Genomic DNA, 6,896 nt, shown 5'->3' with positions numbered 1-6,896 from the left:
GAGCACCTTGGAGACTCTTTGGTACGGGGTGGTCATGAACGATGAAGGCTCTCTACAACTGGAACAAGGGTGTCACTAGGGTTCACTCACCCATCCAAAGCTAATGGCACTGAGGATTCAATGCCAAGATCAATGGTTTCAAAGTTACGCTGTGATGCATCTATGAACTAAGGCACACTGTGAGTTTTGGCATTGAGTGTAATGCCTAGCCCGGAGATCCTTGGAAATGAGGATGAAATACAAGCCAAGAATTTTTTTTTACAAGTATGAATGCACATGACAACATCATATAGGGATCTCAAAGATCGCAATGGAAGACTTCACCACAATCCTAGCAACCAACAGATCTTCGAACGCCACAACCAAACTGACACACGCGAACAAAAACCAACAACCACCACCAACAAGGTGAGGGCTCAAGAAATGACCACTCATCAACAAAACACCAAGCTGGGGTGAAATGAAAAATCTTGAAATTTGGCTAAGCATAAAATCCTGAAGCCCTAAAAATTGGCTAAGTCTGGATTTTTGAAGCCTTAAAATTTCCTAGAATCCTTAACTTGTCTCTGAGAGGTCTGAAACCTATCTCAAAAGATTTGTCGCATATATTAAAATATATCTTAAGTATAAGGAATTAAATATACATTAGCTTATACTTAAACGATATATTTTAAACCCCTAAGAAATCTGTTTTGAACTAGGAAGGTGTAAAAACCAAAAGGGTGTCCAAAACCAACTTTCGAACTTTCATCCGACAAGCCTAGATAGCCCTTGTTTCTCGTGCGAGAAAGAAAACTGGTCTTGAGTTTTGTGCGAGATCTTTCACCGCTTCGCTCGAGAAAGTGCACATTTCGCACGAGGACTACTGAGCTCGCACAAGGATCCACATTCTTGCGCTAGGATTCCCTACGCACCACGCAAAGATTTACATTCTTGTGTGGGAAGTGTATTCTCTTGCGCGAGGAAGAAACATTCTTGCACGGGGAAAATACATTCTCGCAAGAGGAAACAAATCAACGCGACACAAAACACAAACGAAAAGCTAAACAAACAAGGAAACCTCCACACTGGGGAGTACCTGATCCACAAAAATTGAGGAATGAACACTTGAGAGCACTAACAACAAGGAAAGAGGAACATCTATCCATCTAAACCATAATAGCAAAGCACATACTGAAATAAACATCACAATGAACAGAAATACATTTCAGAACTAAACAACCAAATAAGTGTGCAGTTCCTCCCAACCGTCAATAGCATCATAAGACCATCATGGATCCTAGCCATTCCCCGCATGTAGCATCCCAAGCCACTGACCAAATCGTCAGTACTGTCGTAATAGGGACATCACTACTAAAACATGCAACAATATAAGCATAAGGAAATCTAACATGCTAGTAATAAAGCATAATATAATCCTACAGTAGATAACATCACTTATCACATGCTAAACAGCAATAAGCAATAGATAGACTACTAAATCAAATAACATCATCTAATCATATGCTAAACATCATGATAAGGGAATGCGTCAAGTAAACTAACATCATCTAAACATGATATCAAAGCATTCCAATGAAAGCATAAATCACGAGAAAGCATACTCTGAAACTCGAAGTACCAAATGAAAATATCTAGCAACGGTCGCACTAGGACAAAAGATTGTCTCTGTACACTGGTCCCTAGCAGTGGTGAAGGTAGCTACGCCTCCCAACCACGTGGAACCCTTAGGTCCATACCCGCCGTGCTAATGGAGATAATGATCCAACCACAAACACACAAAAGAACATCCATGGCTAACACTCACGCTAGACAGTATGATGGTTGCAACCAAGAACCTAAGACAATGCAAGGAGTACAGGTCTTGGTCAGACACTCAAAAGGCTACTAAGTAGGGGTTGACATCATGGAGAGTCACTTGGCATCGACAAGCCCAAGCTCGGATCGTGTGTTTCAACTCCTTAACGAAGGGCCCCACACACATTTTATTATCTTAAGTTTTATTACCAGTCACACATTTTCTTTAATTATCACTTATTTAAAACTTCCTATCCTCCGCCAACCCTATGGGACTAAGGTCACCAGGTTGTGAGATAGAAGCCCCCTCTATATGCTACCCTACCCTACCCATGCTCATCCTATGACAAGTGCTCGTGGGCATGCATACTCCCATCCCAACCCCAATGATCATAACTTTTAGAAGTACCATGGAAGATCGGGCCTCGCAAGTCACCCGACAAATGTACATGCACGTACTCGTGTGTGGTACACCACCATCACGACGATCACAACACAATGATAGGAATGAGAACACAATGCAAAGAAACACCCAACTGAAAGCAACACAAGAAAGATGGATTCTACATGAATCCCAAAGCCAATAAAACCATACATCATAAAATCACTCAACCGGCCTCAATTTGAGAGTATGGATTCTACATGAATCTCAATGATGCAACAAGACCAAAAGTCATGAACTCACTACACTGGCCTCAATCCGAGAGTATGGATTTTACACGAATCCTAGCTTTCATGAAACAAAAGCAAAGGTCTAAAAGAAACAATAACGGAGGTATAAAATCACTCAACCGAACACAATGTCGAGAGTACGGATGCAACACGCATCCCAATGCAACATAAAAGTGTAGAAATGGTCTGATTGATATCCAAACGGATCATCCAAGTCCACGAACCACATTGTGCCAAGAAAACCTGAGAAAACAGGGCAGCACGCAAAATGAGACAAAAACTCCAAAATTATGAAAAACTTCAAAATTAAAACCCATTTTACCTCTGGGCACAAAAACCTCAAAAATCTAAAAATAAATGGAATCGAACACCGAATGCAAAAATGGCCAGCATAACGATGCAAAATCCCAAACCCTCATCTCGAAAAATAAGGAAATGTTCGTACCCACCCAATTGGGTAGAACTAGCATACAAAAATGGAGGGGAACACTAGTTCTCAGCCTCCAAACAAACGGCTACCAAAAAAAGAAGCAGAAACGAAGTAGAAACAATAAAACGGGAAAGCCCTACCTCACAGCCAAAAGGGCAAAATGGGAATCTAAATCATAAAATAAATAGCTCGTAGAAGTAGCTGAAAATCACGGCAATCCAAGGTTTCCCCGAGCTAGATCCAACGAGCCCAAACTCACGACGATCCCACGCCCATAGCTCCCACAACGAACAAAACAATAAATCCCCATGAAGAGGATTTTGGGTTTTACTCTCCAACTTTCTAATTCAAAAGTGAGAAGTGAGGAATTAAATTCCTTTTTGGATATTTATTCACTTTTTGGGTGAATAATTGATTAGGACATTTAACTAGCCAATCTAGTTAAACCTTGAATCGACCCAAAAAAAAGAAGGCTATTCCTATAAATATGAATTCATCTATTGCAAAGCTGCCAGAAATTAAAATAAATCAATTAAAAAGCCCGAAAACCCAAAAACACATAAATCTCCTTAATGACTTTCACGACAATGCGAACCTCTAAATGCACAGACACACTTACTGGTCTAATCACATAATGCAATGAGTTCAGATTTAATAATCACCGAAAGGTTTAATTTAAACATTTAATAAAGGATACATCGACCATATAAGGACGACATTGGTAAAATATGAAAGGTTGAATCACTAACTCCATGTGCCACTGCCAGGGATATAAATCTTGCACACTAAACAACACGATCAAGTGCAATTGCATATAATAACATAGCCGAAACAATAAATGCATTAAATCACCTAATTTAACCATTTATTTAATTATATTAAAATAATCTATTTACATCACTTACGTTCGCATAAAGCATAACAACGCAGGAATGAAGTAAATAACCATAGCATTAAATCCATCACATAACCTAATCAGAGGTATGTCCAAATACCAAATAACCAAATATCATCATAAAACACACTGTCATCTGAAAATGGCACCATCATGTAATATGATCAACTGAACAACATAGTAGTCTAATATCTATGATACTGAAATCAGGGTATAACATCTGACCCTCGGGTTGTCTCAAATGTAAAACATCACATAAGAATAAATATCTCCCAGATCAAAATACAACAAGGTAAATCTCTGCAACACACAACCAAATAATCCAACATGAACAATCCATTCTAATTACTTAAGCATTTGATAATGATAGATTACTCTGCATTAAAAAGGCATTTAAAACACATAAGCAAACATAGTCATAAACATGACTAATCATTGCTACAGGAACCTAGTCCAGTGTAGCATGGTAATAGAACACATTGCAATCTCTGCACACATCTTAGGGTAATCATGGAACAACCTCATGATACCACATTGATCCTGGTAACCACTAGCACAAACCTTAGTGAACCATCAATCACAACATAATCTCATAGATCAGTCAAAAGCATAATCAAAGCAACTGATACAGAAACATAAATCCAAACACCTCGACAGTGTAGACCACTCAGGGTCATAATCATGATCCATCACAACAAAAGATCAGCAAGGTTGCATCCATTAGGACGACTTACAAAAGTCAAATGGGAGAGGCACTACATTGAGTGAGATCATTGTGTTGAATCCAAATGGAATGTGATCTCTAAAAAATGAGATAGGTTTTTTAGGCCTTGACATGACCGTCCTGTAGCATTCAACATTTCATCAATATCCCTCATGAGCTCCATGTTACGACCCTCGGAAGATCGACCTCGAAATGCACTTAGGCACCTTGGAAACTCTTTGATATGGGGTGGCCATGATCGATGGGGGCTTTTTGTGGCTAGAACAAGGGTTGCACTAGGGTTCATCCATCCATCTAGAGCCACTGACGATTTTATGCCAAGATTAATGGTTTCAAAGTTATGCTATGATGCACCTATGAACTAAGGCACACTACGAGTTTTGGCATCGAGCGAGATCACTATGTCAAATCCAAAAGAAATGTGATCTCTCAAAAATGGGATAGGTTATTTATGGCTTAGCATGTCCATCTTGTAGCATTTGACATTTCATTCATAGCCCTCACAAGCTTCGAGTTACAACCCTCAGACGATCGACCTTGAAACACAACTAGAGCACCTTGGAGACTCTTCCTTATGAGGTGGTTGTGAACAATGGAGGCTCACCATCACTAGAACGAGGGTGTGACTAGGGTTCACTTGCCCATTTAGAGCTAATGAAATTGATGATTCGATGCTAAGACCAATGGTTTCAAAGTTACCTTATGATGCACCTATGAACTTAGGCACACTGCGACTTTTGGCATCGAGCGAGATTGTTGTGCCAAATCCAAATGGAATGTGATCTCTTGAAAATGAGATCAATTATTTTAGGTCTCAACATGACTGTCCTATAGCATTTGACATTTCATTGATAGTCCTCATGAGCTCCGAGTTACGACCCTCAAAAGATTTACCTCGAAACATACTTAGAGCACCTTGGAGACTCTTTGGTACAAGGTGGCCACAAACAATGAAGGCTCTCTGTGGCTGGAAAAAGGGTGTCACTAAGGTTCACCTGCCCATTCGGAGCTAATGGCACTGATGATTTGATGCCAAGATCATTGGTTTCAAAGTTACGTTGTGATGCACCTATGAACTAAGGCACACTACGAGTTTTGGCATTGAGTGAGATTGTTGTGCCGAATCCAAATGAAATGTGATCTCTAAAAAATGAGATAAATTATTTTAGGCCTCATCATGACCATCTTGTAGCATTTGATATTTCATTGATAGCCCTCAAGAGCTTTGGGTTATGAACCTCAAAATATTGACCTCAAAACACACTTAGAACACCTTGGAGACTCTTTGGTATGAGGTGACCGTGAATGATGGAGGCTCTTCACGGTCAAAAAAAGGGTCTCACTAGGGTTCACTCACCCATCCAAAGCTAATGGCACTGAAAATTCGATGCCAAGATCAATAGTTTCAAAGTTACGCTATGATGCACCTATGAATTGAGGCACATTGTGAGTTTTGGCATCAAGCGAGATTGTTGTGCCAAATCCAAATGGAATGTGATATATCAAAAATAAGATAGATTATTTTAGGCCTTAGAATGACCATCCTGTAGCATTCATTTTTTCATCAATATCCCTTATGAGATCTGAGTTACGACCCTTAGAAGATCAACCTTGAAATGCACTTAGAGCACCTTGGAGACTCTTCAGTATTGGGTGGCCGCGAATGATGGAGGCTCTCTATGGCCAGAACAAGGGTGTCACTAGGGTTCACCCACCCATTTAGAGCTAATGGTGTTGATGATTTGATGCCAAGATTAGTAGTTTCAGAGTTACACTATGACACACCTATGAACTGAGGCACATTGTGAGTTTTGGCATTGAGCAAGATCATTGTGTCGAATCCAAACTGAATGTGATCTCTCAAAAATGAGATAGGTTCTTTTAGGCTTTAGAATGACTAGCATTTGACATTTCATCGATATCCCTCATGAGCTTTGAGTTACGACCCTTGAAAGATTGACCTCAAAATGCACTTAGAGCACCTTGGAGACTCTTCGGCATGGGGTGACTACAAATAATGGAGGCTCTTCATGGCTAGAGCAAGGGTTTCAATAGGTTTCAATCGTACATCCAAAGCTAATGAAACTGACTATTTGATGCCAATATCAATGGTTTTAGAGTTACATTGTGATGCACCTATGAACTGAGGCACACTACAAGTTTTGGCATTGAGTGAGATCATTGTGCCGTATCCAAACATAATGTGATCTCTCAAAAATGAGATAGCTTATTTTAGGCATTGGCATGACCGTCCTATAGCATTCGACATTTCATCAATATCCATCACAAGCTTCGAGTTACGACCCTCGAAAGATCAACCTCAAAACATACTTAAAGCACCTTGGAGACTCTTCGATATGGGGTGTTTGCGAATGATG

The sequence above is a fragment of the Cupressus sempervirens genome, chromosome 4 (genome assembly GCF_028749045.1).
Source record: "Cupressus sempervirens isolate cs-2001-9-10 chromosome 4, ASM2874904v1, whole genome shotgun sequence".
NCBI classification, from domain to species: Eukaryota; Viridiplantae; Streptophyta; class Pinopsida; order Cupressales; family Cupressaceae; genus Cupressus; species Cupressus sempervirens.
Note: the sequence above shows the minus strand (reverse complement) of the source record.